The sequence below is a fragment of the Nomascus leucogenys genome, chromosome 22a, assembly GCF_006542625.1.
Source record: "Nomascus leucogenys isolate Asia chromosome 22a, Asia_NLE_v1, whole genome shotgun sequence".
Classification (NCBI taxonomy): domain Eukaryota; kingdom Metazoa; phylum Chordata; class Mammalia; order Primates; family Hylobatidae; genus Nomascus; species Nomascus leucogenys.
In genome coordinates, this window is record NC_044402.1 from 21,810,694 (window position 1) to 21,836,354 (window position 25,661).

Sequence of the window (25,661 nt, forward strand, 5' to 3'; positions counted from 1 at the left end):
CATGGGAACTCACCTCTTGCATCAGTGAGACATGGAGTCAAAGCAGATCATTTTGGAGCTTTAAGATTTTACTGCCTGCTGGACTTTGGACTTGCATGGGTTCAGTAACCCCTTTGTTTTGGCCAATTTCTCCCATTTTGAATGGTTGTATTTCTCCAATGCTTGTACCCCCATTGTATCTAGGAAGTAACTAACTTACTTTTGATTTTACAGGCTCATAGGTGGAAGGGATTTGCTTGGTCTCCGATGACAATTTGGACTGTGAATTTTGAGTCAATGCTGAAATGAGTTAAGACTTTGGGGGACTGTTGGGAAGGCATGATTTGTTTTGAAATGTGAGGACATGAGATTTGCAGGGGCCAGGGTTGGAATGAAATAGTTTGGCTGTGTCTTCTCTACACAAATCTCACCTTAAACTTCTACATGTTTTTGGAGGGAAATTGTGGTAGGTAATTAAATCATGGGGGCAGGTCTTTCCTGTGCTGTTCTTGTGATAGTGAATAAGTCTCATGAAATCTAATGGCTTGTAAGGTGGTGTTTCCCTGCACAAGCTCTCTCTTTGCCTGTTGCCATCCATGTAAGACATGACTTGCCCCTTCTTGCCTTCCATCATGATTGTGAGTATTCCCCAGCCACGTGGAAATATAAGTCCATTAAACCCTTATCCTGTATAAATTGCCTATTCTCAGTATATATTTATCAGCAATGCAAAAACAGACTAATACATTTACTAATCCATGTACACTCACATATCTGTAATCGTTTCTGTACATTCATGTGTATATTTGTATATACATAATGCTAAACATATAATCTTTTATAGTGAAATCTGTGACTTTTAAAGTTGTATGAACTGACACTAAATTATTTTCATTTTTTCTTATAAAAATCTTGCTGACTTGAGCTTCTCTAGCTATTTCCATATATACATATTATAGACACACATCCCCCATGACTTTCATCTATTTAACATCTATCTGTTTATTCAAAAGTAGATAGAAAAATAGATGTAATACAATCATCTAATCTACAAACTTAACAAAAATAAGCAATGGGGAAACAACTCTCTATTTAATAAATCATGCTGGAATAATTGGCTATCCACATGCAGAAGAAAGAGACTGGACTGCTACTGTTTGCTACATATAAAAATTAACTCAAAAGAATTGAAGACTTAAATGTAAGACATCAAACTATAAAAATACTAGAAAAAAAACTAAGAAATACCCCTCTTGACATCAGCCTTGACAAATAATTTATGGCTAAGTCCTCAAAAGCAATTGCAACCAAAATAATAACTGTAAGTGGGACCTAATTAAACCAAAGAGCTTCTACACAGCAGGAGAAACTACCCAGGGAGTAAAAAGACAATTACAGAACGGGAGAAAATATTTGCATATTATATATCAAACAAAGGTCTAATATCTAGAAACTGTGAAGAACATAAAAAAATCAACAATCAAAAAATAAATAACCCCGTTAAAAAGTGGTCAAAGGACATGATAGACACTTCTCAAAAGAAGGCATAACCATGGGCAACAAACTTGAAAAAATGCTTATCATCACTAATCATCAGAGAAATTCAAATCAGAACCATAATGAGATACAGTCTCACATCAGTCAGAATTACTTTTGTTAAAAAGCTAAAAATAGGATGTTGGCCTGGCTGGAGAAAAGGAGACATTGATGTATTGTTGGTGGTGATGTAAATTATTTCAGTCACTATGGAGAGCAGTCTGGAGATTTCCTAAATAACTAATAGCTGGTCTACCATTCAACCCAGAAATCCCACTACTGGGCATATACCCAAAGGATAATTAGTCATTCTACCAAAGGACACATGTACCCATATGCTGATCACAGTGCTATTCACAATAGCAAAAACACTGAATCAACTTAAGTGCCCATTAACAGTGGATTGGATAAATAAAATGTGGTACATATACACCATGGAATACTATGCAGCCATAAAAAACAATAAAATAATGTCCTTTGCAACAACATGGGTGCAGCTGGAAACCATTATTCTAAGTGAACTAATGGAGAAACAGAAAACCAAATATTGCATGTTCTTACTCATAAGTGAGAGTTAAACATTCGGTCCACATGGACAAAAAGATGGGAAGAGTCGACACTGGGGACTACTAGATGTGGAAGAGAGAGAGGGAAGTGCTGAAAAACTATCCATTGGGTACTATGCTCACTACCTGGGTAACAGGTTCAATCACACCCCAAACCTCAGTATTACGCAATATACTTTTGTAACAAACCTGTACATATATCTGCTATTTCTAAAATGAAAGTTGAGAAAAAAATCAAACCAATTAGTTTTTTTTTTAAAGATTGCATCAGCTATCCTTCCACTCAATTACAGTGGTTGTAAATACAACATGTTGATATAGTTTGTATGGAATGTTGAAATTATAATTATATATTCATATATATTTTTAGCATATTAGTGAGATTATATGATTTTCAATTTTACCTAAGTTGTTTCAAGCATAAGATTGGTGATATAATTCTTAGTGCATTGGTGTGGTTTTACTATTTTTTAAATTTTATATTAGTAATATTTTCAAATTTATAAGCTATGAAAAAGAAAATAATTACTGAAAGTATATTCTTGTTAACTTAGTCTGTAAAATATGCTATATTTTAAAAATTACTTATTTCCTTTAATTATTCAGTAAGTTGTTGATAAGGACTTATTTTATACTTATTAAGTGTAAAGAGCAATAAGACAGAGTTTTAATAACATTGTATATCAAATATTTATATTTAAATTTCTTTAGTCACTAATATTCTTTGTCACCAAAGGGTAGATTTTCCTTTGCCAGAGCTTTATACGAATAGAACCATACAGAATACACACACACACACACACACACACACACACACAGTGTTCTGACTTTTTAAATTCAAATGTTAAATTTTTTTCTCTCAAGTGCATCTGGCTTTATCTTCAACAGTAATCTACCTCTAAAAGCATCCAGACCCCAGACCATACTTATCATCAAAACCTGAAATGTTTTTGATACACAATAATCAATTTTTAAGTTAATTTACATTATACATTAGTGAGCATGCAAGAAAAAAATAAAAGGTAAAAATTATCAGGTACAATGCAAGTATAATATTAATTTTATCAGTGAGAAATGGTCCATTGAGAGTGTGAGAAATTAACAAATGTCTTTTTGTCTATCACCTTTGTTAACAACAAAAAATCTTTACTTCCAAGGGAAGTCACACATAGTAAATATAAAGTTAGTTAATGGGCAACTAAAGGCTATATATATAAAATATATTGTAAGTGGGACCTAATTAAACATATTTAATTTAATATTAAAAATTATATACTAAATATAAAAAATTAATATATATTTTCTAAATCAAACATCGTCTTTACCAAGGCTCATCTCAGACATTTTGGCCCTTTCCTATATAACAATTAATATGGACATAACTGCACCCGGGACATTATACAGCAAAGAGACAAAGGGGCTGTACTTATTCTAAGCTGATCAGCTTCCTCAATGGCATTGCCTCTTCTGCCACCCAGTGTTGTTGTTAGAGTTGCTCTTTTTGCATGATGCCTTTTCCAAATCTCAGTGCAAACTGTGCCATTACAGTTAGGTAAGGTTTATTACATGTCATTTACAAGAAAAAAAATGTTAAGACCAAAATAATATTGGCAATATTTGCTTACTTCACATGCCTTATCAATCCTGTTTAGACTGGCACTGTCTCTATTTCATTAGGGTTAATATGGGTGTTCATTGAACTTGTAACTTACCACTCTTATCCAACTTTCTTCAAGGCATTTCTTAGCATAGCACTATAATTCATCAATCTACTTTAAGAATATAAGTGAAACTAAATTATCATACATTTATGTAGTAATAAATATTATAATCAATTGATTTTTAGTTCATAATAAACAACACCATTACTCTCATGAGACTTTCTTTTGGAAGAAAGTGGTAAATTTATTTGTTGAGTTCTGCAGCAAAATAGTTTCTCCATGTTGCTAATAATACTTTTTTTCTCAAAATGTGTTTTGAGTCAGTGGCAAGATCAGCCAAAGGACAGTGTTTCCAGCGTTTCAATGAAATTACAATGTAGACAGGTTAAAGTGAACATTCTAAGCTAACATTGCCGTGTGAATATTTACTTGGACTACCACTCTCTATTGAAAAATGTAAAAATGTTCAAATAAATTAGCAATAAAGTTTTAAGAAACCAAGTCTGTCATCAACTTTCCTTTACATTTGCCTTTTGGTGGTGTTACTTTCACAATAAAAGATGACTTAGCTTAGGAGGCAGGCTCCCCAGATCTCAGCAATCCCATGGTAAGAAACAATGGGAGCAGCACAGTGACAAAAACCTAAAACTGCCTGCTTACAAGACAGCATTGATGCTATGACTCTAGATAAAACACATACTTTTCCATTTCTATTAGAGAACTGGAAATGGAGACAAAAGAAATAATGTAATCAAGATTTTCGATACATTGGGTCTTCAGACAAGGAAGGAACGTAAGTCCAAAATTAGCCTCTTATGGGAAGGTTTGTCCCAGTTAATTTAAAAATCAGTCACCATTGGATTCCACATAATCAACAGAGATTGATATGCATCCTAGTAAGGCAAACATCAAGATTTTTGTCTGTGTGTCTTCTCTTGAACCGAGCATACGAACAAGCAGCTGTCCTTCCTCTCTGCCGCTCCGTGTTCTGTCTCTCCTTGGCAAGCCCTCACCTAGGTCCTTTTCCGATCCAGTGTGACTTTGATTAGATTGTAACATGCTAATTTGTTTAGATAACTTATTTGCCTCTTGCATTAAGTTGTGTCTTCCTATTTAGCCTTTTTCTTGGTAATAAAGGGCATATTTTGGTTCCCCATTTACTCCTCCCTTCTCAATTAATTCAGAAATTGGGCATGATCTTTTTAAGTATCTCAGTATCTCTGACAAAGGCATATCTCTCAGGCCTACATAACTCATTATGACAAAAGGGGCATATCTGAGAGATAAGCCTCAAGATTAAGAGAAGAGATTCCTCTTAGAATAGAAGAAGCTTTCACAAATTTGCAGAAAAAGGACACAGGAGAGATTATAAAAGTTACCTTTATGGGTAGGACCAAACCAGGCTGCATTCTAACAGCAATGTTGAAGACAGTCCAGATCAGAAAAGTAAAAGGGATTCATGTCTTCCTTTTTTTTCTAGAATTAGAGTTTCAGGGAGATAACAAGATTGTAGAAAGAAATCATTGCCTGATGCAACTAGAATGATGGGACTATCCATGGCCTTGCAAAAAGTTTTGTGTCCCAGCCTTGCACAATGCATTAGAGCACACCTGACTATTCAAGAATATTAAGGATGCAGTAGAAAGGGCTATCAGATCTCAGGTGTCCAAATAGCTAGAAGAGAACCACCCCTCAGTGGTGGTTCATCATGCTTTCAACCAATGCCAGGCGGAACAATAGAAGTTCCAGGGGCTACATGGGTAGTCAGGTCTCTCAAGAATCATGCTGCAAACTCCTCCACTTCTTACAGTACCACAAAACCGGGAAAGTTCCCAGAACTTAAGCAAAATGTTCCACGAATGTGGGGTTTATGTTGGTTTGCTGAATTGAATGAAAACAGATTTCTACTACTCTCTTACTATGGAAATCATATTGAATTAAGAAAAAGTTGTTTTTTCTACACACCCAATTTTGTAGAATCAAAACTCATAGCACTGGGAAAACATAAAATGAGCATATGTCTATCACTCTGGCTGTACAAAATTATTTACTATTACAAAAACTATTAGAAAACTATTTACTATTTACAAAACTATTTGCATGTGACATTACAAAAACAGCTATTAGGACCTTCTTCCTTTCTTCCCTACTAGTCTTAGACAAATGATTTTATTTATCTCAACTCTTTCTTATGAGACATGGTTTTACTATATCTCCTCATTGCCATTTTCCTTATGTATTTGTTGCTATTCTTTTTAAAGAGTAGGACCCTAAATTGCTCTTAATAATCCATGTTGGTCTGACAAATTAAGGGCAAAATGTGAACAGCATTTCTCTTGTTTTAAGTACTATACTCTTAGAGCATGAATATAATCTAAGATTAATTATCATGGTTACTACACTCCACTGTGAATTCCCATTGATTTCATCATCAGCTAATGCCCTTAGGTCTTCTCCTAAATGGCTTTTTAATAAATAATGTCTCAGTCATCCTATAGCCATGAAGATTTTTAAAAAATAACTTTTAGGATTACATATGTATCACTATTAACCTTCATTCCATTAGACATTAATCTATATATAATACCTTAGTATTGGCTAAGTTATTAATTTTGTAGTAATATGTTTCAACAGTGCCTCATTAAGTTCCTAACCATTTATTTGGAAAGACAGCTAGTTGGAAAGAACTCAGAGGAGGAGGATGGGATTGAACATGGAATTACTTAAATAATTGACTTGTTGTTGATCTTGCCACACCTGCCATTGCATTTAGTTTTGTTATTAGTGGAAATTAGGGACAAGTGGAATGGATGATTTACAGGACATTTTGTTTCACTGGAGGGCTGCATGGATCAAGTAAAGATACATAATGGTAATCTATAAAAGCCTCTACAGAAGCAGAACATTTGAGAGCCACATGTTTTGATAAAACAGAAGGAAATGGCAGAAGGGAATGGAATCCTAGACCTATTAAAGCATTTGCCCAAGGGTATATAACTATTTAGTAAAAGATATAACTCTAGAAACCTTTTAAATCTTAATAAAGTGTTCTTTCAATAACTTTGTTAATCTTTATGGTTCTATAAAGACTAAATCAAATGTCTTTTCTCTCCATAGCATCTAAAGACAGTTTTAATGTTCACAATTATCCTTCTCTTCTCCAGGGTGAATATTTGCTATTCCTTAAATTTTCTTCTTGAGATCATTTCCAGATCATTCACTCTTCTGATTGCCTTTTTCTGGATGTTCTCTAGTTGGTCATTACCCAACTCCAAAATACGGAGAACTGAATTACACAATATATTTGAAGGCAGAATATTAGGTGTTCAACATACAACTTTTTGAAAAATAAAAGCAAGCTAGTCTAACATATATTAGTAGCAAATTTAATTTCTATTGTGTAAAATGTAGACTTCTATGTAAATTTTCTTCTGCACATTGCCCTAATTAATGTTTCAAATCACAGAGTTATGCATTCAATTCAATATTCTACCACTAAAGATGGAAGAGAGATCTTGACAGAAACACACTAAAGCAAAATTAAAGACTCAAGACAAATTGCTTTGCTCTGATATAGATGCCCAATTATTGCCATATTTTATGGATATATGTTTAACCTTATTTGATATTGTCAGCTCTATAAAAGGGCATGATCATAGATGGTATCAACTGGATGTATTGAGGGGTTTTCTAATGAAAGTTAAGCACATTTTATAACAGTGATTAAATCTCTCTATGGCAAATTTCAGTTATTTAAGATTCTGGTAGAACTTTCTCCACAGTACTGTCATATAAAGAAGTATCATCTCTTTCCCCTTCCTTCCTTCCTTCCTTCCTTCCTTCCTTCCTTCCTTCCTTCCTCCCTCCCTCCCTCCCTCCCTCCCTCTCTCCCTCCTTCCTCTCACTCTCTTTCTTTCTCTCTCTTTTCCTTCCTTCTTTCTTTCTTTCTTTCTTTCTTTCTTTCTTTCTTTCTTTCTTTCTTTCTCTCTCTCTCTCTCTCTCTCTCTCTCTTTCTCTTTTTAGAGAATGGGTCTTGCTCTGTCACCCAGGCTGGAATGCAGTGCCATGATCATAGCTCCCTGCGGCCTTGAACCCCTGGGATCAAGTGATCTCTCCTCATCTTCCCAAGTAACTGAGACTACAGGCATGTGCCACCATGCTCGGCTAATTTTTAAATGATGTTTTTAGAGACAGGGCTTCACTATATCTCCCAGGCTGGTCCCAAACTCCTGGTCTCAAGCAATCCTCCCACCTCAATTTTCTAAAGTGTTGAGATTACAGACATGAGCCACCGGACCTGGACCGTTTTCTTTATTTCTAGTGGAAAAAAAAATGCCTTTTGAAAAACTGTATGTGATCAGAGATACGTAAGTGTGCTAAGGTTGTAAAAGCACAGAGTCACACTTTTATTAAAGACAAGGATCATACGTTTTCTTTTCGCAGAAGCATGGAATCAATAGGGGAACCATGCAAGTTTCAAAACATAAAAATATTTAGAACTTAAATAACACAGTTATGTGTTGACCACAATGTTATCTCTGCTCCTTTATCCTTCCAACCCAAGACTAATTACTTATTCTATGTTCAAGATTCATTCTTAAACTTTTCCCCAAGATACTTCATCCATGACTTTCTCATCTATCCACAAACAGCTCCTCCCTTCTGGTTCCCTTTCCACAATTTAGAAATATTTCCATCTTCAATACAAAACAAATAAAATCTAAATAATAATAATAATAAAAAAACCTCCACTCTTAAGGAGAATAAATTGCTTCAGTTTTTTGGAGGGTAATCTGAATATATCTGTTAAAGTTTAAACTTAACATTACTTTTTGTCCCCATATTCTATTTTTACAGTTACATTCACATAACATAAATATATATTTATATATTATATAGTAATTTATGTAATATATAATATATATATGTTTCATCGCCCTGAAATGGTAGTGTAAGGAGATCCACAGACCCATCCCCCAATGAAACAGCCACAACAAGTAAAAATTATTTAAAAAATAACGATTAAAATCTCCAGCTCAACAAACGAAGAAACATTTATTCAAGAAAATTTACTAAATATCAGCAGAAAACACCAACAATCTGTAGCACTTGAGCCACAGTCTGTTCTCTCCCCACCACCCAGACTGACAGAATCTCCAATCTGGTTGAGTGTCGGTGAGAAGACTAGACACCCTTTGCTCTCATCTTCCACCTATGGATAGGAATTCTCACTTTGAGGGGCAGTTGACCAGTATTTCTCATTCACTTAAACTCCAAGTTGCAGAAGATACATTTTTAATGAGTGCAACTAAGAAGTCAGGTCTCTTTTTCTTTATGCAGCCACCATTCATAGGTTAGAGGCTATGCCCCAGGCAGGAGAGGATGGGAATCTTAGAGCCCAATCACCCTCACTCCAGCATGATCATAGGGTAATATTCCATGCAAAGAGAAATAAGCCAAGAAGAGGAGAGGCAACAAACTCTTCTCAAGTTCACTCATCATTAACCCAGAGATTTTGATGAGAGAGAGAGACAGAGAGAGAGAGAGAGAGACAAATTTCATAAGAACAGAGAGCTATAAAACTTTCCCCCCAAAATTGACTTATATGTAGAATATATAAAGAACTCTTACAATGTAATAATAAAATGACACATATTCCAATTAAAAATGGTCAAAGGACCGCAATAGACATTTTTCCAAATAAGGTATTTCAATAGCAAATAAGAACATGAAAAGATGCTTAACCTCATTAGCCATCAGGTAAATGTAAACCAAAACCACATGATATATCGCTTCACCCTCAATATGATGGCAAAAATTAAAAAGTTAATTTAAAAAAAGCATTAGTGAAGATGGGGAGAAATTTGAAGCCTCATAAACTGCGATTAGGAATGTAAAATGGTGTAGCCGCTTTGAAAAGCAGTCTATCAGTTTCTCAAGAGCTTAAACAAGGACTTATCACGTGATCTAGTATTTCCACTCCTCAAGAAAAATGAAAAGAAAATGCCTATGCAAAAAAATAGAAGCTTGAATGTTCATAGCAACATTATTCATAATAACCACAAAGTAGACACAACCCAGATGTCCATTACATGATGAAAGTGTAAATAAAATGTAATACGTCCATTCAATGAAATATTGTTTGGCAATAAAAATAAACTACTACTGATACACGCTACCACATAGATGAATCTTATAAACATTGTGCTAAATGAAAGAAGTCAATCACAAAAGACCACATAATATATTATTCAATTTATGTAAAACATCTAGTACAAGCAAGTTTATACAGACAGAAAATAGATTGGTATTGCCTATGCCTAGAGAAGTTGGGAGTAAATGGGGAGTGACTGCTGATGGATACAGAATTACTTTTTGGGGCAATGAAAATGTTCTAAACTTGATTGCGGTGATGCTTGAACAACTTCACATTCCAAGAATACTTTAAAAGGGTATATTTTATGGTATCTGAATTATATCTCAATAAAACTGTTATAAAATTATACGCAAACACATTCAACACACACACAAAGGTGTGTATTTGGAATCCTTGTTCGCCACAGTAAATGAACACTTGAATACCTAGATTGATTAAATTATAAAATTTTAATATAAAAGACCAGGCATCTACCTTGAAAAGTAATATATCTGAATGTATTGACATGACTAGATATCCAAAATGTCTTTCTCTGGATCTTTTAAAAATTAAATATGTTTCAAACAATTGTGTTGTAATATTTCTCTTTAAAAATTATGTATACAATTTTCCATGGCATATTAGTATTTAAATTAAAAAATATCGAGAAAAATATACCTCAAAATATTAACAGTGATACCAGAACTGAGACACAGGGAAATGTCTACATATTCATAGACTTACTAGGAAAGCAGCTGATCTGTAGTGCTTTTGAGTGAATAAATAATCACACTCTGAGAGGCGATAATATATTGGTGTTATTAGACCTTACACATGTGAGTGGATGGAATTTGGGTGCTGGAAGTACAGGGAAAAGCTAATGGCTTTTAATTCCCTTCTGCTATGTGTCAGATACTGTGCTAAGCACTTTCATTAAATAACTAGTTGAATTAGCTCTGGTGTAGCTATTAATACTTTGAAAAGCAGTCTGTCAGTTTCTCAAGAGTTTAAACAAGGATTTATCATATAATCTAGTATTTCTATGCTCCTCAAGAGAAACGAAAAAAAGTCTACATAAAAATGGAAGCATTAATGTTCATAGTAACATTATTCATAATAGCCACAAAGTAGACAAAATACAAATGTCCATTAGCTGATAAATGTATAAATAGAATGTGATATATCCATTTAATGAAATATTATTTGGCAATAAAAATATCAATAATTCTTCAAAATGGTATTTATATCATTGAATGAGTTAATTGAATTAGATGATAAATTTGATTATCTTAGCAAATTATTTGGCAAAGCAAAATGAAATATAAGAATTATTAAAACGCTTACTATGAGCCAATATTCTGAACACTTTACATGAATTAAGTAACTTTTAATCCTCAAAACAATGTAAGAGAGAATTTGTAATCATTATCTTCATTTTGCAGATGAGATCATTGAGGTCCAGTGAGCTTAATCAACTTACTAGAAGCTATACAAATTTTTTTTTTGTTTTTGAGACGGAGTCTTGCTCTGTCGCCCAGGCTGGAGTGCAGTGGCGTGATCTCGGCTCACTGCAAGCTCCGCCTCCCGGGTTCATGCCATTTTCCTGCCTCAGCCTTCCCGGTAGCTGGGACTACAGGCACCCACCATGATGCCCAGCTATTTTTTTTTTATATATATTTTTAGTAGAGACGGGGCTTCACCGTGTTAGCCAGGATGGTCTCGATGTCCTGACCTCGTGATCCGACGGCCTCAGCCTCCCAAAGTGCTGGAATTACAGGCGTGAGCCAATGCGCCCGGCCGGGGCTGTACAAATTTTATCCAGGCTTCCTGATTCTCTCTCATGACTTCTAAACTACTAGAATGTCTGTAATAATTCATAATTGCTATTGGGATAATGATAGTAATGATGGAGTTTATAGTAATAACAGATAAACTGGAAGTAAAAGGCAAAATACAAAACATATCTTAAAGTGAAAAGTAGCAAGCTTGTTTTAAAATTGAAAATAGTAAATACTAAAAGTCAATTACAAGTTTTCATTGAGAAACTGAAAAATGATTGGTAATATGGGCAGAAATAGAAATTGTACTGAGGAGTAAAATAATCTATTTAGCAATATCTTTGGTAATGGTAATGTACTATGTGAATGAAGAGAACTACTATAAAAATAATACTAGTTACATAAACTGCCCAACATCATCATTTATTAAAGGTGAGTTAATAGTTAAAATTATAAAAGTAACAGTAGAATAAGGAGTCAAGGGAAGCATTATGGGACTGGTATATTATGAGGATATGGAAGGGTGAGTGAATTCAGCAAGGACAAAGGTCTCAAAAACTATTCCCTCAAAATTTTCCATAAGCCTGTTGACAGTCAGTGTTTAGATATCTTTGTTTTCTTAATTTATACAAATTTATGGGAATACATGAGAAATTCTGTATATGCATATCTTAGGTAGGGATTAAGTCAGGGTATTTATGATGCCAATCAGCCAAGTACAGTACATTTTGTTAGATATAGTCTGCTTACTCTGCTAACAGACATTGAATGTATTCCTTCTATTTTATTATGTGGTTGCAAACTTTAACCCACTTCTCTTCATTCTCCCCCTTTTCCCCCATTCGCCCTTCCCAGTCTCTGTTATTTATCTCTCTACTCTCTAACTCCATGTGATCAAATTCTTTAGCTCTCACATCTAAGGGAGAATGTACAATATTTGTGTTTTTGTGTCTGGCTTATTTCACTTAATGACTTCCAGTTGCATCCATATTCCTGCTAATGACAGGATATTATTCTTTTTATGGCTGAATAGTATTCCACTGCGTATGTATACCACATTTTCTTGATGCATTCGTCTGTTGATAAACACTTAGGTTGATTCCGTATCTCTGCTATGGCGAATAATGCTGCAGTAAACATGTGAGTGCAGGTATCTCTTTGATCTATTGATTTATTTTCCTTTGGAATTCCAATTCTAGTAGTGGAATTGCTGGATTGAATGGTAACTTTATATATATTAGTCTGTTTTCATGGTGCTGATAAAGAGATGCCTGAGACTGTGAAGAAAAAGAGGTTTAATTGGACTTACACTTCACATGGCTGGGGAGGCCTCAGAATCATGGTGAGAGGTGAAAGGCACTTCTTACATGGTGGTGGCAAGAGAAAATAAGGAGGAGGCAAAAGTGGGAACCCCTGATAAACCCATCAGATCTTGTGAGACTTATTCGCTATAATGAGAATAGCAAGGGAAAGACCAGACCCCATGATTCAATTACCTCCCACCAGGTCCCTCCCACAACATGTGGGAATTCTGGGAGATACAATTCAAGTTGAGATTTGGGTGGAGACACAGCCAAATCATATCATTCTGCCCCTGGCCTCTTCAAATCTCACGTTCTCACATTTAAAAACCAATTATGCTTTCCCAACAGTTCCCCAAAGTCTTAACTCATTTCACCATTAACCCAAAAGTCCACAGTCCAAACTCTCATCTGAGACAAGGCAAGTCCCTTTGGCCTATGAGCCTGTAAAATCAAAAGCAAGCTATTTACTTTCTAGACAGAATGGGTGTACAGTTATTGGGTAAATACAGCCATTCCAAATGGGAGGAACTGGCCAAAACAAAGGGGTTACTGGGCCCATGGAAGTCTAAAATCCAGCAGGGCAGTCAAATTTTAAAGCTCCAAAATGATCTCCTTTGACTGCAGGTCTCACATCCATGTCATGCTGATGCAAGAGGTGGCTTGCCATGGTTTTAGGCAGCTCCACTGTTGTGGCCTTGCAGGGTACAGCCTTCTTCTTGGCTGCTTTCTCAGGCTGGCATTGAGTGTCTGCAGCTTTTCCAGGCACACAGTATGAGCTGTTGGTGGATCTACCGTTCTGGGGTCTGGAGGACGGTGGTCCTCTTCTCACAGCTCCACTAGCTAGTGTTCCAGTAGGTACTCTGTGTTGGGGCTCCAACCCCACATTTGTCTTTGTTACTGCCCTAGCAGAGGTTCTCCATGAGGGACTTGCCCCTGCAGCAAACTTCTGCCTGGGCATCCAGGCATTTCCACACATCTTCTGAAATCTAGGCAGAGGCTCCCAAACCTCAATTCTTGATTTCTGTGCACCCGCAGGCTCAACACCACATGGAAGATACCAAGGTTTGGGGCTTCCACCTTCTGAGGCTGCAGCCCAAGCAGTACCTTGGCCCTTTTCGGCTATGGCTGGAGTGGCTGGAACACAGGGCACCAAGTCCCTAGGCTGCACATGGCACAAGGAACCTAGGCCTGGCCCACAAAACCACTTTTTCCTGCTAGGTCTCCAGGCTTGTGATGGGAGGGGCTTCCATGAAGGTCTCTGACATGGCCTGGAGATATTTTTTCCCATTGTTTTGGGGATTAATGTTAGCCTCCTTACTATTTACACACATTTTTGCAGCTGGGTTGAATTTCTCCCCAGAAAATGGGTTTTTCTTTTCTACCCCTTAGTCAGGCTTCAAATTTTCCAAACTTTTATGCTCTGCTTTCCTTATAAAACTGAATGCCTTTAACAGTACCCAAGTCATCTCTTGAATGCTTTGCTGCTTAGAAATTTCTTCTGCCAGTTACCCTAAATCATCATTCTCAAGTTCAAAGTTACACAAATTTCTATGGAAGAGGCAGAATGCTGCCAGTTTCTTTGCTAAAACATAACAAGAGTCACCTTTACTCCAGTTTCCAACAAGTTCCTCATCTCCATCTGAGACCACTTAAGCCTGGACCTTATTGTCCATATCGTTATCAGCATTTTGGGCAAAGCCATGAAACAAGTCTCTAAGAAGTTTCAGTTTCCCACATTTTCCTGTCTTCTTCTGAGCCCTCCAAACTGTTCCAACCTCTTCCTTTTACCCAATTCCAAAGTCACTTCCACGTTTTTGGGTATCTTTTCAGCAATGCCCCACTCTCAGTACCAGTTTACTGTATTAGTCTGTTTTCATGATGCTGATAAATACATAACCAAGACCCGGAAGAAAAAGAGGTTTAATTGGACTTACAGTTCCACATGGCTGGGGAGGCCTCAGAATCATGGTGAGAGGCAAAAGGCACTTCTTACATGGCAACAACAAGAGAAAATGAGGATGAAGCAGAAGCAGAAACCCCTGATAAACCCATCAGATCTCAAGAAATGTATTTACTATCATAAGAATGGCACGGGAACAACTGGCCCCCATGATTTAATTACCTCCCCTTGGGTCCTTCCCACAACATGTGGGAATTCTGGGAGATACAATTCAAGTTGAGATTTGAGTGGGGACACAGCCAAACCATCTCATTATACTTTTAGTTTATTGAGAACTTTCCATAATGTTTTCCATAGTGACTGTATTAGTTTACATTCATACCAACAGTGTATACTAGTTCTCTTTTCTCTGTACTCTTGTCAACATCTGTTAAAGGTTTTGTCTTCTTAATAATAGCCATTAGCAATTTTTATTTTAAAAATTTTAGTTTTATTAATTTGTAAAGGCATTATTAATAATTGCTTTTTAAATAATAATCACTGACTAGTGTAAGATATTATCTGATGATGGCTTTGATTTGCATTTCTCTAAGGATAGTGATGTTGAGCCCTTTTTCATATACTTGTTTGCCATTTTTTGGTCTTTTTTTTTTTTGAAAAACGTTCATTCATGTCCTTGCTTTTCTTTGCTCAGTATTATGTTGGCTATTCACGCTCATTCTTGGTTCCATATGAATATTAGTATCTCTAATTCTGTGAAAAAAATGATGTTGGTATCATGACAGGGAGTATGTTGAATCTGTAGATTGCTTTAGGCAGTATGGTAATTTTTACCATTTCGATTCTTTCAATTCATGAGCATAGAATGTTTTTCCATTTGTTTGTGTCATCTTCAATTATTTTCATCAGTGTTTTGTAGTTTTCCTTGTAGAGATCTTTCACTTCCTTGGTGAAATTTATTCCAGGGTATTTTTGGTAGCTATTGTAAATATAATTTTTTTAATTTCTTTCTCAGCTAGATCATTACTTTTCTATAGTAATGCTACAGATTTGTGTATGTTGCTTTTATATTCTGCAACTTTATAGGATTCTTTTATTAATCTAAGAGTTTTTTGGTGAAGTCTTAAAGATTTTCTAGATTTAAGATGTTATCATCAGCAAAGGGGAACAATTTGACTTCCTGTTTTCCAATTTGGATGCCTTTTATTTATTTCTCTTGCTTATTTTCTCTATCTAGAGCTTCCAGTACTATGTTGAATAGGAGCAGTAAAAGTGGGCATGCTTGTTTTGTTCCAGTTCTTAGAGAAAAGGCTTTCAATTTTTAGCTGATGCTAGCTGTGGATTTCTCATAAATGACCTTTATTATGTTGAGGCATGTTTTCTTTATGCCCAGTTTGTTGAGAGACTTTATCATGAAAGGATGTTAAATTTTATCATAGGCTTTTTCTGTGTCTTCAGAGATGACTATAAGGTTTTGTTCTTTCTGTTGATGTGCTGTATCGTATTTATTGATTTGTGTATGCTAGACCATTCTTATATCCTTGGTATAAATCCCACTTTATTGTGATGTATTACCTTTTTGATCTGTTGGTAGATTTAGTTCACTCATAGGTATTTTCTTGAGGACTTTTGTGCTTATATTCATCAGGAACATTGGCCTGCAGCTTTCTTTGATTGTTGTGTTCTTATCTGGATTTTATATAAAGGTGATGCTGGTGTCATAGCATAAGTTAAGGAGAATTATCTGCTCCTCAATTTTCTGGCAGAGGTTTAGGAAGATTGGTATTAGTTCTTTGTATATTTGGTAGAATTCAGCTGTGAATTCATCTAGTTCTGGGTTTTTCTTTGCTGGGAGTCCTTATTACTGATTAAATCTATGTTATTGATCTGTCTAGGTTTTCTATTTCTTTATGATTCAAACTAGGTAGATTGTATGTTTCCAGGAGTTTATCCATTTCCTCTAGGTTTTCCAGTTTGTTAGTGTATAGTTGGCCATAATAGTCTCTCTCTTTTTTTTCTGTGTTATCAGTTGTAATGTCTCCTTTTTCATTTCTGATTTTGTTTATTTGGTCCTTCTCTTTTCTTGGTTAGTCTATCGAGCATTCATCAAAGTTGTTTATGTTTTTGAAAAACAACTTTTCATTTCATTGATTCTTTATGTTTTTTTCAGTTTCTATTTTTTTAAGTTCTGCTCTGATGTTTATTATTTCTTATCTTCTGCTAATTTGGGGTTCTGTTGGTTCTTGCTTTTCTTGTTCTTTGGAGTTCTTCAATAGATTGTTAATTTATAATATTTCTACTATTTTGATATAGGTGTTTATTGCTATAGACTTCCCTTTTAGCACTGCTTTTGCTGTATCCTACAAGTTTTGGTATGTTGTGTTTCCATTTTCATTTGTTTCGAGAATTATTTTATTTTCATATCATTTATTTAATGGTCATTTAGGAGCATGTTGTTTAATTTTCATGTATCTCTATAGTTTCTAATATTCCTCTAGGTGTGGATTTCTAGTTTTATTTTGTTGTAGTCTGAGAAGATACTTGATAGAATTTTGAGTTTTTAAAATTTTTTGAGGCTTATTTTGTGGCCTAACATATGTTCTATCATAGAGAATGTTCCATTTGCTGATGAAAAGAATGTATATTCTGCAATTGCTGGGTAGAATGTTCTGTAAATGTTTATGTTTATTCTGTCTAAAGTTCAGTTTAAATTCAGTGTTACTTTGTTAACTTTCTGTCTAGATGATTGTCTAAGGCTGAAAGTGAGGTGTGTAAGCCTCCCACTATTTCTGTTAGGTAAGATTTCTTTCATTATAGATATAGTAATATTTGTGTTATAGAGCTGGGTGCTCCAGTGTTGGGTGAATATATATATATATAGAATTCTTATATCCCTTTGTTGAATTAATATCTTTCCCATTATATAATGACTTTCTTTTTTTTCTTTTTAACCATTCTTGACTTAAAGTCCTATTTTTATCTAAGTATAGCTACTCCTCCTTGCTTTTGGTTTCCATTTGTGTGGAATATCTGTTTTCCTCCCTTTATTTTCAGGCTATATGTTCCTTCATAAGCAAAATATAGGTGAATCATTTTTTTTTATCCATTCGGTCATTCTATAGCTTTTAATGGAGAATTTAATCCATTTATGTTCAAGGTTATTATTCATATGTGAGCCTTTGTTAAAATCATAGTGTTAATTCTTTTCTGGTTGTTTTATTTATTCATTGTTCTTTTCTTTTTCTCTTATGGCTTATCATTGTGGTTTGATAGTTTTCCTTCAACACTTTGAATATATCATCTCATTCACTCTGGTTTACAAAATTTTTCCTAAGAAATTTGCTGTCAGTCTGATGGAGTTTCATTTGTAGGTGACTATATGCGTTTCTCTTGCTGTTATTTAGAATTTACTCTTCTTAAAAATTGTTTAAATTTTATTTTAGGTTTAGGGGTAGATGTGCAGGTTTGTTATATAGGTTAATTGTGTGTCATGGGAGTTCAGTATACAGATTATCTCAAAACCCAGGTAATTAGCATAATACCTGATAGGTAGTTTTTCCATCATTCTCCTCCCACCCTCCACCCTCAAGTAGGCCCCAGTGTCTGTTGTTCCCTTTGTGTCCGTATGTACTTAATATTTAGCTCCCACTTATATGTGAGAATATGTGGTATTTTGTTTTCTGTTTCTGTGTTATTTTGCTTATAATAATGGCCTCCAGTTCCATCCATGTTGCTGCAAAGGACATGATCATGTTCTTTTTTATGGCTACCTAGCATTTCATGGTAATATGTACCACATATTCTCTATTCAGTCTACTGTTGATGGGCATTTAGGTTGATTCCATGTCTTTGCTATTGTGAATAGTCCTGTGATGAACATATGCATGCATGTTTCTTTATGACAGAATGATTTATATTCGTTTGGCTCTATGCTCAACAATAGGATTGCTAGGTCAAATGGGAATTCTGCTTTGAGTTTTTTGAGAAATTGCCAAACCGCTTTCCACAGTGGTTGGACTACCAGCAGTGTATAAGCATTTCCTTTTCCTCAATCTCACCAGCCTCTGTCTAACGCAATCCTAAGCAAAAAGAGCAGAGCTGGAAGCATCACATTACCTGAATTCAAACTATACTACAAGGATACAGTAACCAAAATAGCATGTTACTGGTACAAAAACAGACATATAGACCAATAGAACAGAATAGAGAGTCCTGAAATAATACTGCACACCTACAACCACCTGATCTTTGACAAAGTTGATCAAAACAACCAATGGTGAAAAGAATCCCTTCCCTATTCAATAAATGGTGCTGGGATAGCTGGCTGGCCACATGCGGAAGATTTAAAATGGACCCCTTCCTTATACCATATTAAAAAATAAACTCAAGATGGATTAAAGACTTAAATGAATAATCTAAAACTATAAAAACCCTGGAAGATAACCTAGGAAATATCATTCTGGACATAGGCCCTGGCAAATATTTCATGATGAAGACTTCAAAAGCAGTTGCAACAAAAATGAAAATTGACAACTGAGACCTGCGTAAATTAAAGAGCTTTTGCATAGCAAAAGAAACTATCAACAGAGTAAGCAAACACTCCACAGGGTGGGAGAAAGTATTTGTAAACTGTGCATTCAACAAAGGTCTAATATTCAGAATCTATAAGGAATTTAAACAAATCAACAAGCAAAACAAACAAACAACAACAAAAACCAAGTAACCTCATTAAAAAGTATGCAAAAGACATGAAGAGACATTTCTCAAAAGAAGACATACACAAGGCCAACAAGCATATAAAAAAATGCTCAATATCACTAATTATTAGAGAAATGCAAACAATAACCACAATGAGATACCATCTCATACTAGTCAGACTCTTTTTAATTCATTAAAAAGGAGTTGCTCTTTTTCTTTAGTTGTAGACAGTTTGACTATACTGTGCCATGGAGAAGCCCTTTCTGCATTATATCCACCTGGGAATCACTGAGCTTCCTGTATCTGAATGTCTGAATCTCTTGCTAGACTTAGAGCTTTTTCACCTATTACTTAATTAAACAGGCTTTCTAATTCTTTTTTTTTTTTTGTCTCATTGCCCTTGGGGATACTGATAATTTGAATGTCCAATTGCTTTACACTGTCCCAAATGTCAGAAAGTCCTTGCTCATTTTTTAAAAAATTCTTTTTTAAAACTTTTTGTCTGATTATATTATTTCAAAAGATTTATCTTCTTCAGGTTCTGAGATTATTTCTTCTGCCTGGATTAGACTATTGTTGAAGCATCCAAATATATTTTGTATTTCTTCAAGCAAATTCTGTAGTCCCAAAATTTTTATTTTGTTCTTTTAAAAAATATCTATCTTTTGGTAATTTTAAAATTCATATCCTGAATTGGTTTCTGATATCTTTCTTTGATTTTTATAATTCTCTTATATCTCACTAAGCTTCTTTAAAATCAAATCTTGGCCAGGCACAGTGGCTTACATTTGTAATTCCAACAATTTTGGAGGTCAAATCAAGAGAATCATTTGAGGCCAGGAGTTTGAGAACACCTTGGACAACATAGTGAGACGCCAAGACGCCATCTGTACAAAGTAGAAAAACTTTGGCATGATAGTGCTTGCGTGTAGTTCTAGCTACTCAGGAGGCTAAGGTGGGAGGCTCACTTGAGTCCAGGAGTTTGAGGCTGCAGTGAGCTAAAATCCTGCCACTACACTCAGGCCTGAGCAGCAGTATGAGATCCTATCTCGAAAATAAATAAACAAACAAACAAATAAATAAATAAATATAATAAAGTAAAACAAAATCAACTTTTAAATTATATATCTTAGAATTCAGAACTTTCTTTTTGATTAAGATCTAGTGCTAGAGAGTCATTTTGTTCCTTTGCAGCTGTCATATTCCCCCTTTTTTTTTGTTTCATGTTTCCTGTTTCCCTATGTTGATATCTACACATCTAGTGTGATAATCTAACATTGCTATCAAGAACTACCTGAGACTAGGTAATTCACAAATAAAAGAGGTTTAATTGGCTCACAGTTCTGCAGGCTGTACAGGAAGCATGGCTGGGGAGGCATCAGGAAACTTTCAATCCTGGCAAAAGGTGAAGGGGAAGCTGGCACATGCTGGAAAAGGAGGAAGAGAGTGAAAGGAGAGATGCTACATACTTTTAAACAACTAGATCTCGTGAGAACTCACTCATTATCACAAAAGCAGCAAGGGGAATGTCCGCCCCCTTGATCAAATCACCTCCCACTAGGCTCCTCCTCCAACACTGGGGATTACAATTCAACATGAGATTTGGGTGGGGACACAAATCCAAACCATATCAATTACTTCTTCCTGATTTTTAATTTATTTTCATAGGGGAATAAGTTTTCTGAAGACGTATTTATGGTGTTGGTTGAGTAGGTTACTTTGGCTTTGAATTTAGGTAATGCAGTCTCTGTGTGTGGTAACATAGTCTCTGTATGATTTCTTTGGGTGTAAATAACAACAGTGGCATGTGTGATTCTCTCAGAGGATTATTAGTGGAGGTTGAAGTTGTGCTGGAAGCTGTGATACCAGGTGGACCAATCTTTAGTCCCCAGTGATGGCAGTGGTGGGCTGAGCATACTTATTTTAGTGCTCTAGGGTGGTATACACTGGCACTTGTTTTGGCAATTACCAGTGGGCTTATTCTTGAACCTCCAGGTGTCTTGCTTGGATGCCACTAGTAGCAGTGATAAACTTCATGGATGATCAGGTTCCTAGGCCCCTGAGCAGCTCGTATGGCATTGGGTGATGGCAGTAGGAGTGATGGGACAATTCTCTGGATCCTGAGTGGTGCACATTCATGCTGGTGGTGGCTGCAATGGGCTGGCTGGGCCATACTCCAGGCCCACAGTTGGTGCTCACAGGTAGGCGTCAGCAGAAATGATAGCAGCTGGGAGGTTAGGCCCAGCCTCAGCCCCCCAGGAGGAGTGCCCAAACGCCTCAAGCTCCCCAGTGGTGACAGCAGGAAGCAGCCATGGTGGGCATGAGTGGGACAATCCTCAGGCTTCAGGTGGAGCACTCAAGTGAGGGATAGCGGCAACCATGGTGATGATGAGGCCATGCCACTGGAGAAGGTAGGACCATTCTCAGTGGCCACAACTTGGGCTGGTAGGTGGGGTATCTGTCGTCTCTCTTACACCCAGTCATGGCAGGGCTCTCCATCAAGCCTTGACAGCTTTAGCCTGCACCAAGTCACATCCCCATTCCAGCTGCAGGTGCCCAAACCCAGTGGCCACTCACACCCCACTTGTGTCCCAATCATCATCTCACCATCACTTGCTTCCTGGAACCAGTAGCTGCAGCCCATGTCTTGCTTGATTCTTAGTCCTGGTGGTGGGAATGCTCCCAGCTCACTTTTCTCTTATAACAGTGATGCCCTTGTTTCCATAACACCTCACTCCCTGAGCCACTGTGTCCCAGGGCAGTATGCAATTTGCCAAATAATTGAAAGTGGATCTTGCTGTAGCTCCTTAGTTCTCAGAAAGCGTGTTGGGCCTAAAACAAGCACTCTCGCTGGAGTAGTTTTGTTCCACGTTCTTCTGGCAGCTTGCTGTGTTAGTTTCAGGGATTGGGAGGTTCTCCCATGGCCAGCATTGCACAATTCCATGGTAGGGACGTGGGCCATGAGAAGTCTTTCATTCACCCTTTCCCTGCATTTAGGCATCACTGCCAGCTCCCAGCAAATCCCAACCAGGCAGGCTGCCTCTCTCTCTTCTTCCTGCAAGCTTTTGGTGTTTCTTGTCACTTCTGTTGAATTCTACCATTCTTTCTTGGATAATACATTCAAAGAGTGACTGTCTATACACTATTTTTGTTCTTCTCAGTGGAGGAGGTGAGCATAAAATTCTTCTATTCAGACATCTTGAAGCCTCTCCTCTCTATTCTTTTATTATTAATGTTATTACTTTCTCTGTATGTGCTCTCTTTTTTTATTCAAAGAACATTATATTACTTTAATAATAAATTTTTGTCAGGGAAAAATAGTATGTTTCTTTTTCTCTTTTTATTTATTTTTTTTGAGACAGGGTCTCACACAGTCTTTCAGGTTGGAGTGCAATGGCGTTCCACGCTCACTGCAGCCTCCACCTCCCAAGCTCAGGTAATCCTTCAGCTTCTTGAATAGCTGGAGCTACAGGAATGCAGCACCATGCCCAACTAATTTTTGTACTTTTTGTAGAGGCAGGGTCTCACCATGTTGCCCAGGCTGGTCTCAAACTTCTGGGCTCAAGCGATCCTCCTACCTCAGCCTCCCAAAATGCTGGTACTACAAGCATGAGCCATCATGCAGTCAAAAGTAGCATGTTTCTAAAGGGGTAGCCTAAATATTAGTGACCATTTTTTTTTATGATTTTTGCTACTCCATAATGTCTTTAATAGGAGTCCATTTATACTTCCAAAAATTGGCTTAACATGTGTGTATTATGTTAGACTTTTTTACTCTCATTATTATTATTTTCCTTTCTGTGACACACTGCAAACTCACAAATTACTCCATTGTTCAAGCTGACAATTTTTAGATTGCACAATGTACATTTGTACCTAGGGGTTATTTTTGAGAAATAATAATAAACTAAGTTATTTATTTAAACTTCAGCTTTCAATATATGTGTATATTTGACTTTTATTAAATTGAAATAACCTAAGGGTTTTAAGATGAACAGTTATTTCTCTCATGGATCATAATAATTACTTTAGATGAACTTTTTAATTCCTTTTAGGCCTGTTTGAAAAAAATACACCTGGGATCTCCAAAGATTGCATTATGTTCAATTAGGTAAATGATGCATTTTAAAATAATTATTTAAATATGGTTACAAACATTTGTGCTTCTTTGTAATCAATTGGAAAATACTTGATAATTTTTTGTTGTATGTTGGTTTATCAGATTTTGCCTATTCCAATGGTTATTACACAATAAGAAATCTCAGATTATCAAAGTAATTATTATTATAATCTATAGTTTATTCATTTTTATGGAGGGAAAGAGCTGTCTTCTCTGATAGTAAAGGCAAGAAATCATTTACTGCAATTATTTTGAGGAAAATTTTTTCTAGATCAATGGGTAGGGACACGGAATGAGGGATACCTCATTCCTTAAGAAATGTATCTTGAGCTCATAAATTACTTCAAATGGCTCACAGAGCCTTGAAGCTGAATAGCATTCAAAAGGAAGATTAATAGGAGGGATTATAATTGTTTAAAAGCAAGGTTATGATCTTCTGTTTAGATAATGTGCATGTATATTCATTAAGCTTCTTGAAGTCTCACAAATTTTTATACCACTATAACTGTATTAAAGGGTGTCAGATAAAATTCTAAGGAAGATATCTTTTTAATAATATGCCCAAAACATTACACATATTTTAGTGTAAAGTTGAAAACTTGAAAAAGGAAAAAAAAATTAACTCCAGACTTCTGATGATGAAATCATATTTCTTCCATGAGTTTATACCAGAATTCTACTTTGGCAAACATAAGTACTCCAATTTTAGACTTCTCTTGATGGTTGCTTTATTTTCAGACATAAGGTAATGCCACAGGCCACAACATGACATTGTATTTGTGTGTCACATGTGAAAAGTTCATAAGGGAAGGGAAATGCTTTTTATTCATGTTGTTTTACTCCAAAGTACAAATGTACAAATGTAGTTACATACATATTAAACTGTTAACCAAAACATTGCCTTTGTACTATACTATATGAGGGGTATGTGTGTGTCTGTGTGTATGTGTGTGTATTTGTGTGAGTTTATATGTATGCATATTACAAATAATACATATTGAATTTCCATTAAAATTGAAATTAATTGAAAATATAAATCAGATAAATTTTAGTGGTAGCTGATCAAGGATTAGTTTTAATTACATATTATCATTTGATATTGACTCTCTTCGAGGGCTCTTGAGAGATACTCATGCTATGGACAGATGAAATGACTTGGCTATTGAAATTATATTTTTATTTTATTTTACCAATCTGAAATCTGTCTGAAACTTTTTCTCCTTAGACTACCATCTCCCCATTTCCCCACCCCTCACACTTCCCAGCCTCTGGTAACATCCATTCTAATTTCTGCTCCTGTAAATTTAACTTTTTTAGATTCCCAATGTAAGTGAGACAATATAGAATTTATCTTGCTGTGTCTAGCTTCTTTCACCGAGCGTGATGTCCTCCAAGTTCATGCATGTTGTTGCACATGACAAGATTTCCTTCTATTTTTAGGACTGAGTATTACCTTATGGTGTGCCACATTTTCTTTATTCATTTATCTGTTTATGAACATGTAGGTTGATTCCATATCTTGGGTATTGTGAATAATGCTTCAATAAACATGGAAGTGCAAATAGCTCACTGACATACTGATTGGATTTCCTTTGGACATATGTCCAGAAGTGGAATTGCTGAATCATGTGGTCATTTATTTTTAATTTTTGGAGGAACTTTCATATTGTTTTTCATAATGGCTGTATTAATTTACATTTCCACCCACAGTTTACAAGGGTTCCATCTTCTCCATATCCTCACCAACACTTGTCATCTCTTGTCTTTTTGACAGTAACCATTCTAACAGGTATGAGGTAATATCTCATTGTGGTTTTAATTTGAATTTCCCTGATAATTCATGATGTTGACCATTTTTTCATACACCTACTGGCCATTTGCATGTCTTCTTTTGAAAAATGTCTATTCAGGTCCTTTGCCCATTTTTAAATCAGGTTATTCGTTTTCTTGCGATTGAGTTGTTTCAGTTCCTTATGTAGATTG